The sequence below is a fragment of the Pollicipes pollicipes genome, unplaced genomic scaffold (genome assembly GCF_011947565.3).
Source record: "Pollicipes pollicipes isolate AB1234 unplaced genomic scaffold, Ppol_2.1 Scaffold_3447;HRSCAF=4054_pilon_pilon_pilon, whole genome shotgun sequence".
NCBI lineage: Eukaryota > Metazoa > Arthropoda > Thecostraca > Pollicipedomorpha > Pollicipedidae > Pollicipes > Pollicipes pollicipes.
The window spans coordinates 26,954,048-26,966,557 of NW_023596297.1; positions in this window are offsets into that span (position 1 = coordinate 26,954,048).

The following is a 12,510-nucleotide window of genomic DNA, read 5'->3' on the forward strand; positions in this document are numbered from 1 at the left end:
TTCGTTGCATTTGCATGATAATAGCACAGGTTTGTGTATATTTTCCCGACATCAAGTTTTCCAGGCTGTCGTGGCATTCATTACGTAAGCATTTTGACGAATTTTGCAGCTAAAACATTACAGAACGCACATTTTGAAAAGGCATGGTAACTAAACATGTTAAATTTATGGTGATGGGCCGCGACTGAAATATGATGCTTATCGCCAGAATGGCTACTTCAAATCGAGATTCTGAGCTATTGGTGAGAATTTTGTTACCTTTGAAAAACTATCATTACGGATCGGAAGGTTCTTATCTAAAAGTAAGCGGAAAATACAAAAAGGTGTCATGCTCTCAGTAAGGGGGGGTCTGCTTTTAATGTATGCAGTCACACACAGGACCTAGTTTGTAGAATGCAGCTAGACGCCAAAATTATGCTGTCTTTCAGAAATGCGCCCATACGAGGACCACCTAGGACTTGAAAGTTCATGTTAAATAATCGTTATGTGCAGACAGACTAAAAAAAACATGCACTGACATCACACCCTTTGGCGACAGTTTTTCGCGGGAGTCCTGAGTGACCAGCGATTACAGCCAGGGCCCAACATTATTAAACCTGGTTGGCACCACCCAGCCCTAAAACGCCTTCGATCTTCACAGCAGATTTCGTATGTCTGGTGGCCATGTCCACTTCCAAAACACAAAATGATGAGGGCTGACCTCTTCATCGCTACTTTGGCTTGATCTTTCAGACGTCGGACATCATCTGGTGTCGTTGCGCTGACTGATTTCAGATATGCACTCAGCCTGAAAACAGATTATTTTCAATGTTTTATTTCTGTCGGCGCTTCGCGATGAAAGTCCGTGATGGTTTCACGCCATGATATGCAATGTGTTGGCCTGGAGCTCACACTTTGTCTTCTTAATTGACGGGAGCAATTCATACGTAGACCGCCGGCATCATATCACTCAATTAGATCAGTTTCAAAAGACGAAGGACGTCTTACACGACCTTACGCATTGCATTGTTCCCGGAACCCCGTTAGCACAGGGCCGGTCATCTGGCCACGGCGCTGCAGACATGCGAGCTCGTGTCTTGTAAGCCACACTTGTGGACGCTTGTAGGCGATGGACAGGGGGAGTGGGGGGTGCCAGGAGTCTCGAATGGCCCGTCCCCTTCGAGCACCCAGCACGTGTCGTTACGCAGAACTAATTTTTGAATTTCAGTGATGGTGATGTTTCATGCCTAGCCTGTGTAGGAGTAAAAGTTGCCCCTGGTGGTTTTCACAGCGGTGAAATTTAGCCGTGCAAAAATGCATTTTTGTGTTACCAGCATGCTACACGTGAGTCGCTCTAAGGAGTTGTGGTCATTCAAACGTTTTTCTTTTTGGTGTAAGTTAGCACATCGCAAATGATAAACACTACAGTGAAACTTCGCGTGCCAGAAAACCATATATTTAACTGTTCCACCCTGGGCTGACTTTCAGGGTCCATGGCCTTGGTGTCAGATGTATTATAACTATATTGAACCTATGTTTCTGTCAAGCACTCTCATGCTGACGCTCAATACATATAGCAATAGGGCTACTCTTTTCACAATGCACGTATCTGTTGCATACATCCTGCGAATAAATTGAGCTTATCTGCAGGATATGTTGCCTTTTGCACTCTAATTTATCGTTCTATAGACATTAACAAGCAAGACTTAAATGAGTGCTGTAACAATGATATCCTTGTATTATTTAAAAGTATTTAAGACAAATGACGAGAGATTTAAGTGCCGTTGTTGATGATAAGTGACTAAATGAATAGTAACTCTCTCCCTCTCCCCCTCTCTCTCTCTCTCTCTCTCTCTCTCATCGCTCTCTCCTCTCTTCTCTATCTCTCTTCTCTCTCTCTCTCTCTCTCTCTCTCTCTCTCTCTCTCTTTCTTGGGAAAGAGCGACGCAGGTCAAACTTCAATCAATGGTTCCTCTCAGTGAATGGCTTCCACCGCCCGCTGTGCCAATCAAAAACGTTCCGTTTTGCTGACATAATTCATGCCTAACATTAGATGTACTACCTTTAATTTTGCAAGTCAGCAATACGCGGGTTGAAAGAACTCAAAAGAGGTACTTCTTATCCATAACAGCTGACGGCCCTCGGCAGATTATGCCGACGTCATGGCGACGGCGGTCGCGACAAGTGCAGTTGTTGCGGGCTAGGGCTACAGTTTACGGCTTCCAAGAAAGGAAGTCGTGTAGCGTTGTGACAAGGCGTTGACAGCATAGCTTGGACTCGAAAAGGATACGAATTGATGTCCTCATGCTACTTGGATGGTGCTGCGATGAACCACCCGGTGCGTTTATTAGACGTAACTGGTCGTGAAGTTTCACCAGAATACCTTTTCAAAATACGCGTCAAAGGTGGGCTTCTCTCTTTTAAGCTATTATCTTTCGAGCGAATGAGAGTTTCAGTCTCATACTACCCACCCATATCTTCTTCACATGCACCCACCACGCCGTTAACAGCCTGGGATGGTCCGTAAGAGCAGCGGGCTGATGTCTTTTTATGACCTACTTTGCAACCTGATCGTGAGAGATTTGTTGTGATTGCCTGCTAAAAAGTGTCGGAATCTCCTTTCTGGTTTTACTGCGCAACTTTGTTATGCCACATTTGGACCTCCGCAACGCAGCTCCTCCAACGTGGCGGCATCAGAGTAGAGGACTTTTTCTTGCTTAACCCTCTGTGCCACACTTCCCGTTCCTCAGCTCAAGTATCTTACTCATATTTGCTCGTCTGGCGGCCCGCCCCCACTGGTGCCGGCCATATGCTGCTCGTCGGCGGTACGCTGACTCTTCTATGTTGAGGAAGCGCTTGCGACAGGCGAAGTTTCCGTGTGGGAGCCCACCCCAGGGTGTGAGCAACCGCTGGCGAACACTTTGCAGCGGGCTTCCGCAGCCCCAGTGCCTAATCTGGTCGTTTGACAGTAGCACGGGCCGTTACGTTAACGCTGAGCAGATCATGAAACACGACGAACTGATCAGAACATGTAGCCGGCCTGGCACAGGTCGGGTCCCGTGGAGCCGGTACTCCTGACCCAAGCCCCATCGTACGATCCGGCCACCTGTGGGCCGTCAAACACTAACGACTGCATGATGCTGCCACCTACGGGTCGCTATTACACTAAAGCTTCTGGTACGACTACCTGCGTGCAAAGCTGCATTGTTTGTGACCCCAGTTAGAAGCGTAATCAGGGGCGGCGTGTCCGAATTTAGAATGGGGGGTGGGGCAAAGACTTAACGAAGGGCCCTTGAACAAAAACCGCTTTATTTTAGTGAGGCTATTTATTTAGCGGTGAAATCGAACACGGGCCTTTCTGAGTGCACCGTGGTCCTTTCCTGATCGGAGATAAGTCAATGGGTGTTTCTTATCTGGAAATGGGCTTTTCGGATCCGAGACGGCCGATCGTAAGTTGAAGACGGAGGAAAGCCGAGGAGGGGGGTTCAAAGGCGCGTGATCTCCCCTTTGGTCCAGACCAGGCACGCAACCAGAGCCTTGCAAGGGAGAGGCACAGGATTGACAAAGAGACGCATAGTATTAAAAGGCCTTCCCCCCCCCCCCCTCTTAATAAATCGCAGAACATGGCTCAGCTGTTAATAAGAGCATGCTTTTTTGATATTGTTATCTTCACCCACCATAACCGAAATAGAAGCCAGAAGCTACCACGAGATCAATTCCGCCTGAATTTTATAGTTGATCAACTGAAGAAATCATGTCTGAAACGACTGCATGAAAAAATACCAAAACTCTTCATTTTGCAATGGTCCAGAAGACTCTCTCTAAGCAAATAGAGCCCAGAAGCTTTGTAAGAATTTCTAGCTGGGCTGTTCAGAAATATTAAGGGTCGCGCAGATGCGGATCGAAATGGGGGAACAGTTTGTATCAACATGGCCGAGCCACGTTTGTCTGGAAACGTTCAATATTCAGCTAGAATTGATAAGTGATACAAGTCATAGAACACATTGTTGAGCATGGGCGCTTAGCACCAAGAATACGCACGTTGAAGATTTTTGCGAGCAAACCTTGGCACCAAATACCTCGATACCAGACATTGCAGTCTTCCCGTGCCGCGCAGCGCCGGTCCTGCGGCCAATACTAAGCTGCTGCCAACGAGTAGATGAAAATGATGACGCATTTAAAAGCAGAACATTTACACGCTTAGGAAATCAAACCGTACATTTAGAAGGTGTCCGGGAGTACATTTCAGGTCTGCGATTTCAGATTGATGAATCGAACGGATTGGCCTTTATAGCACCGCAAAGCGGCGCTGGAATCTGGTGATAAAACGGAGGAGTAAAGGTACAATCTCTATTTTTCGTGTTGCTGTGGCTGTTTATCTGTCTAGAGACAAGTTAAAAGTTGTAAAAAGGATGTGCAGAACCTAATCTTTGAATGGTATAAACGTTTTTTAAAGGCATGAAACATTATTCCATGACGGTCGCTCTTCGACGCACGGCACCCGCCGCCTGATAGGAATTGCAGTGGCTAATGCATTCGGTTTTACGGAAACTTCAACCTAGGCCATCGCTGTCCTTGCTTCTGAGAATGCGGATGCGCAGGTCCAAACCTTTTGATGATTTGGTTATCTCGTCGATTCTGCAAAAGAGTAAACATTTTTAGGCAAACATGGGATGACCTCGTTCGTTTTTGACGACCGACTTGATCCAGCACCAATGACACTCCTTGTTTCTGTTTCCGGTCAAGGGCTGAAGGACCATTCCGCCCCACCGCGGGGTTTCTTCCGGCTGCCATTTTTGTGACACGGGCGGGATCCCCTGCCCGACCCGGAAGCCCTCAGAAGGACACATCGTACCACATTGGTCCCCTCCCTGACGCGGGAGTTCGCCAGACCTAAGCGGACCGCAGTTGACCCCGGATCGATGCAGGAACCCGCACTGACGTGACAACATCCCTGATCGCCGCAGGTGGTACGATAATTGACACATAGACTCCACTCCGGCTTAACGGGCCCATGCCCTTAACGGGCCAATGGGTTGGAGCGTCCACCGTTCGGTGCTGGGATCCCTGACTGGCACAGTATCATTCCACTGCCTCAATGTGAACAATTATCACAAGCTCTCATACTTTCTTTTATTGTCATGTGACCACGACCAACGCAAGAGACCCTTAATCATTCGGCGTCCCATCCCCGTCCCTATTACCCAGATATTCCCATGACTGACTCGAGGCCCCTTGTTGACACAGAATACCCTATTAGACACTGTGGACCCTTGAAAGACACAGGAGCCCGGCACTGTTCCAAGGGCCCGACCATTTGCGGGCCCGACCGAGCCTCTGCGTGGAAAAATGGCGTCCCAGAGCTCAGACCGATACGGAGCCGACTGCTCGGTGTTGTGATCTCTGGTCGAAACAGAGGAGTGCCCTGTCTCAGGTGGTCCGCATTCAGTGCATGAGATTCTCCTAGCTGACACTTGAGATCACGGCTCATTTAAGAAGGTGCTTATTTGACAATCAGTCAAAATCTACACTTCAGCGTGGAATGTTGAAATCTCCCAGCACCACACATTTCCGCTCACAACTCTGCTGATTTCTTCACACATATTTGTGTCCTAATTCTGACGGCTATTTGGAAGCCTATAGAAAGTTTAGGCACGGTACTTTGTTGCCCTTCGGCATAATCAAATCAATCCAAAGGGATTCTACACTATCGCCTTCTTCCATATTGTCTACAACTTCACGTTTTCTATTCTGCCTTACATAAGCTAGTATTCCACCTTCTTTCTGGATTTTTGTGAATAGTAAAATATGACACCCATGTGCTTCAAGTTCCTGTAAACTGTCCCCAAAAATGTGCTTACTGATCCCAGACTCATTGCTAGGTGCCAGGTCTAACTTTTCCACCAGCATGTGAGCATGGAGCTCGCCAAACCTGTTCCTCATACCTCTTGCATTTGCATAGCAGCACCTAAGTTTTCCTACACTTCTTTTTGGCCCACTGTTCCGCAAGTACGAATTATCATTCTCTATGTTTTTTTATGTTCAATCTCCCATCCCGAAAAGCCAGTTTTCCTGAAGAATATGTTCATACACCCCACTCGGGACTTGACCATCTTTCTCAGAGAAATGGAGCCCATCCCACTGATGCAGGCCTCTGGAGTTCTCCCTCTCCCTCTGGAGGCCTCTCCCAGTCATTTACAAACATGAGGCCAAGCTTGTCACAAAGTTCTCTACTTTAGAGTTGACTGCCAGCGCCCTGGAACTGCACTCAGTGTGTGCTCCGAGCCTAGGCAAAATGCCTGTTACTATCTTCCTACCTTCGCTATGCCGTAGAGTGGCCAAAGGAGTCCTGAAATCCTCCATTACCTCCTCGTTTTTCTCCTGCCCTGTATTGCTTACTCCTACCTGCACAATGACTGCACTGGCCTGGTTTTCGTTGGTGACCTGCACTGCCACTGGCACGAGTTCCTTGACCTTGACCTTGCTTTGCGGTACTGCTCCAGACCGCAGAAGAACCCCAACCCGCATCGGCGTCCAGTCGACAGCAACCGTTCGCCGCCGCCTTTCACTTCTGCAGGGCGGCATAGCATGGCGGCAGATGACAGTTAGGTGTTTCATTTCAGATGTAGGCTTCAACTTGCTTACGCTGTAATTTTGTACCGATCGGTGAACATTGTGCTTCCAGTGCAAGATAGCGTATAACGAACATGCTAATGATGGTGCCGCTGAAACGTGTCAATACAAATAAAGGCGGTTTTTCATTTTTAGTTAGCTTTGCACAAACCTCTCGACTTGCGATCCACCTCCAGTCATGGCAAAGACATGCTAGGCGCCGCTGGCGAGCAGCATGGCCGTCACCGGGTGTGGGAAATCACCCCGACCGAACCCTGTTTGTACGTTTAGCATTCATAACGAAGACAATCGCTCTTGGGAGTACGCACGGTCACGGGTGTATCAGATCACAGGTCCAGATCATGATCATCGTGTGATCAGATCATGTTGGAATCTGTGCAGCGCTGCACTGGCAGTCACTAGAACTGCAGCTCCATCGCAGGAAAGATTTGTCCAAGTGTGTGAACAAAGACAGGTTGTCACGACTCACACCCAAGCTCTAATCGGAATGCCTTGTTTCAATAGGCGTGTGGTAACTACCACCTGTCTCTAGCCCAACCAGCCCTAGCTTTCTTTCAGCTGAAACATGTGGGACAAATGCTCAGTTTGTACAAATACGAACGTGATCATTTTGCTTCGCAGCGTTTTAAAGCATCGTGTCATTTCAGACAGATGGGCCTGATTGCTCGTCGCGCGGTAATGCGTTTGGTTCAGTGCAAGGCTGTGGGCTATTTATGGTTGTATTCATGTTGTGAGAAGCTGACTGGCTAGAACGACGTAGCTAATCATCAGTTTTTTTAAACGTAATGGCGTTAAAAAGCTCTGCCGATCAAGTATTGTTGGTCGTGGATACCTGAGCTGTAGCTTCAGAGGAACGGAGGCCGTTGGAGCGACACATGTCAAGTATTCATCCGGGGATTCCTGCTACTGAGAGAAACAGCAGCTTTAAGGTAAGAGGCCGAGCATCGCTGGTGTAGGTCTCTCGCATTGCCTGTGGCGCCTGAGACTTAGCGTACTGATCGTTGGTCAGGCATGCAACAAAACGGTTTTGGTTGTCATCGTATTGCATCTTAAGTTAAATAAAGGTGCTAGATGGGTTCAAAAATGTTGTTTGGATCTGCTGATACCAATATTGTATGGGTTTTGCTCTAAATAATTGGGATCATGTTAGGAAGAGAGAGCTCTATACCTGCCGTGATTCGGCCAAGATAACGAAAGTCGCCAACGCTTTCAGCTGATTGTACGATGACGCCACGAAAACAAAAGTGATATTGTTTCAGGTGCTTGAAGAACCATGCTATAGGTAAGTGTAGGGCCATACTTTTACAATGCACTTTTACAAAATGCACAGCGGTGAGGGATGGAAGGGGAAGGGGGAGGGTGCAGAAAAAATGACTGAGCCCATCTCAGAAATGCATTTCAAACAGTTTTCTCTCAAGATTTGACACAATTCTTCGCAGCTGGTAGCGGGGGTGTAGTTCCTCAAAATCAGGTTTGGGGGCTTAATCCCCAAGTTGTAATAAATGAAAAATAATGGATGAAGATGATAACTAAAATAGGAAACTGCATCCCTGGTTAGAAGGCACAATCCCGCCCTCTACTGAAGAGGAAACTACATGCCTTTAGCCTGGTTATGTTAGGCGTGCCTTTATCTGATAATTACGCTAGGTTAGTATCAACCTTCATTCAGTGCTTGATGGTCAGCACATAAAGTATCGGTGCAAATGAACTCCCGAAACGAAAATGCTGGATGGTTATGCCGCATTGCACTTAGTTTGTCTTCGCTTTTCGTGGTTTATTGCATTTAGAGATACATTGCAACAGTTCCTGAAAGAGTTGACCCCACGTGACAAGTCAGACGGTTTCAAATGCTGTCAGTGACAGAAGAGGTACTTTTCACCCCTGGAAATACATTTCATTTGCCTTGCTTTTTGAAACGTATGTGTTCGATAATGTTCACAACACACCAATCTGTCTAAATGCTCGTGTATTAAGCGCCGCAAAAGCTTGGTGCATTCCGTTTAGAGAAAAAGATATGCAAACATTACACTATAATCCCGCAAATTCCACGAAGCGTCATACTATGGTTTTGGTCTATCCCCTATGGCGCTAACCACAGAGGCTCGTCGTGTGATGTGACCACAGTGGCTATATTCGGTGTCTGCTGCTTCCGTTGCTAGCATTCACTTAGGATAGCATGGCTTCACCCGCGATTTAGCGTTTCTGTGTGAAAATGAAGTGTATTTGATACTCTCTCTCTCAGACGGCAATCATCGCCGTGAAAGGCGCATCGTTAATGCCCGCGGTGAGGTTGCCTCATGCCCGGTTTGCCATAAAACCATGTAACCTACTCCAGACCGTTTGCATCGTACGATGATGGTGATGTTTGGGTCTTATGGGCGCGTCGACTTTGGCGGCCCCTTTGCCTCCACTAATACGTCAAAAGTTGAACGACAAGGGTCGAAACCAGGTCAACCGTCGACCTCGTCGACCCAAAGTCAGGCGAAAACCATCTCGACGACCCAAGGCCGCAGCGACACTAGGCCAGCGCATTGCAGCAAAGACGAAGACGGGCAATCACACTGGCCTGAGCGTGGAGCACCGTACGTGGTTGGCCACAAGCTATGGTGGAAATGCCACGAATGCATCAGTAAGGAGTCGTCATTGGGACTTCATGTCAGGCTTCGGCAGTCGGAGGAGGGAAACGACTTGATACCAAGTAAGCGGTGTTGATGAACGTACCATCTAGAAAGCAGTGCGCAATGCCAACGTTGTTCAACCTGTGGGTGTGCCAGTGGTTGACCGAGGAGCGGCCCGACGCCATCTTTCCGAAAACGGCCTACAAACATGCTCTGATCTAGGTCAAGAAATGTTGTCGTGAAACTACACAGCAATATTAACCTCGTTTATTTACACCAAAACTTGTTTAGCTTTCTGACAATTATGGCAATCCTTCCAGCACGGTCACTCAAAGCAAAACATATGCACAACTCATCCGGCATAACATTAAAACTGCCAGGCTTACCAGGCCAAACAAAAGTCAGCAAGCATTCAAGCGTCGTCGCTTTCAAGGTTGAGTGTGAATGGCACATCAGTGCACCTCTTCCTGCTAGACTCGTAAAATGAAATACAATGCATCAGGTGACTTTTTCGCGTGGGCCCCCAAAGAGTGTTTTCATTTGCGTAGCTTTAGGATCCGCTTGGTAGATAGCTGGAATCTGATGACACTTCTCTCGTCGCGCGCCGGAATACACATTTTGTTGGCACCAATCATGAGAATAAATCGTTCATTTATGCGAGATAATAACACATGACTATGTCTGCTTTTCATGCGGATGGAAACACGACAAGGGACGTTGAAAATCACGTCCGAACTTGCGCACGGAGGGTCTCGGCATTCCATTCTAAGAGGGTGAAGACAGAGAAAATGATACCAGATTAGGCCAGGGACTAGACCAGAATCTGGACCTCAAAATGTCAACAGCATTAGGTAGACCTAGATCACATGGGTGAAGTTCGCAACTGGCCGTTAGTAGTCGGTACGACATCCACGTCCGCTTTTCAGTGAATCGCTGGAAGGCTGGCTGGATGATAACAGGACTGATTATAAGTGGCCAACATTTTCAAGAACAACAGAAGCGCGTATCTCAGTTTTTAGTACTTCATGAGCAATACCTATCGCTACCTCCGTATTTGTAGGAAACAGATAAGACCCGAAGATGTGATATAGAAAGCACACCTGAATTGTTTGCCGCCTTATGTATCTGTCAAGCCGTGCGCTGCAAAGATGCAAAACCCACCTATCAAAGACAGAGGTCCCTGGTGAGGCCGTCTTGGGGGTTCGCCAAACGTAACCCACGATGACGTCACGATCGGGCAGCAGATTCTGGCCGAGTCAAGCAGTATAGACCACGAAGAAAGACACTATTGACTGCCGGCTCCCACGCAAGTGTAAATTTCAAAAAGAAAATTGCGTGATAAGATTTCAACAAATACCATAGACAGATTAACAGGGTCGTGCATTTGCCGCTACCCGCATAATATGGCAAGGCTACATATTCGCATTCCAGGCACATGCATGTTCGTAGCCGATTTTGGCTCCAGTGGGGCTCTTTGGGTGGGGCGAGAATCAAGCAATACCTGCTGTTATAGTGTTCACGCATTAGCAATATCTAGGCAGCCAACTCGCCCATCGAAAAGATGAAATCCATGCGTCAAGCACTCAGTCTGATCGCAGTGTTTCCCTCATGCATTTTGCGCCTGAAACCTGAAGGCATGACACAGAGCTCAAAGCAACGACCTTCAGTAGTTTGCACGCGCACAAGGACACAATGTATAACACGCACAGGTACGGAGTCATTAGACATGTTACTCTGATAATAGACGGATCAAGGAAAGCTTCATGCCTGGTACAAAATCCTGTTACATACTCATCGAAAATAGACATTGCGATTATCTTACGTCTTCAGGTTGGCTGTCCAAAATCAGTCGTTCATGCACTTATCTCCAAATCAATATCCAAATCTTCCGCATCCCAAACCATATCGACCAAAACCCAAGCCATAGCCGCCAAAGCTATTCCCAAATCCCCTGTTGTAGTTCCTAAGACCACGGCGGTGGCAGCTATTAAATGCATGCCTGAAGTATTGCTGTAGTATCTGTCCGTATCCTCCACGGCCGTAACCACGTACACGGTGAAGGTGGTAGCGGAGGGCGGCGACCAGGTACAGCAGGACAATCAGCTGGAAAGAAGAAGCATGCAGCATGCCACAGATTGCATGCATTTTCATCATGTCCACCAATATACACAGGAGTGGCTTGTCACAAGTGTAATGGAGATAAGTCAGTGCTGTTAGCCTTATTCCCCGTCATATAACCAGCAGTGAGAACAGATAGATGCATGAATATTTCGACTATATGCCTTGATCAAAACGAATATGAAATTAACTCTAAAATTCGAAATTGCCTGCAAATCCCACTCGATTTTTGGGGTTTTGTTTGAGACAGAGAGTGACAGTTTTACAGGTCACCAACATGCAGGGAATTAAACAAGAAGCAATTGCCAGCCACTAATATGATCCAGTGTATATCTAACTAAGGATAAAAATGCACGACAAACACGTGTACATGCAAACGAATTCAACTAAACAGGCATCATGCATCACGCACCACTCACGCATTCAAGGATGTCAAGTAACAGGCATCACGCGTCACGCATCATATATGCATGCAAACTATTTCAATAAAAACAGGGCGTTGTGCATGACACATCAGGCATCATTCACGCATGTAAACGATTTCAAGCCAGCACGCATCGCACATTAACACATTAATCACATTCGCATAACCGACCACGATTAGGTCTGTGCGTGACGGTCTGATTGCCGACTTCTTATAAGAATGGATTCCCCCATGTTCTTGTCTGGATGGTCCTGTGCTCTGCATGTGATTTTGAGCTCTAAAAGAGGATCATCTCAGCATCTAACAAAAACATGAGCAGCTGAGAATCACCTCTTTGAGCGCTGAAAGTCGCATACAGAGCACAGGACAATCTAGACAGGAAAATAAGCTAGGCCATTTTAATCATAAGCCGGCGATCAGTCAAATGTACAATGTGCCATACTTATGGCTGGCAATTGCCCCTTGTTTAATCCCACGAATGTTGGTGACTTGTAAAAAACTGTGGCTCGCTGTTTCAAGCAAAACTCTGACAAATCGAGTGGGATCGGCAGGTATCTTTAAACTTTTAGGTTTCTATTCATATTTGCTTCGATAAAGACATATAGCCGAAACATTAATGCAGCTATCTCCCTTCCTCCTGGCTATTAGACGAGGGACAAGGATAACAGCATGGTCTTATCTTAAGGTAAAATGTTCCTCGCAAATGCGCTGAACAACTTACAAGTGTGATAAATAACT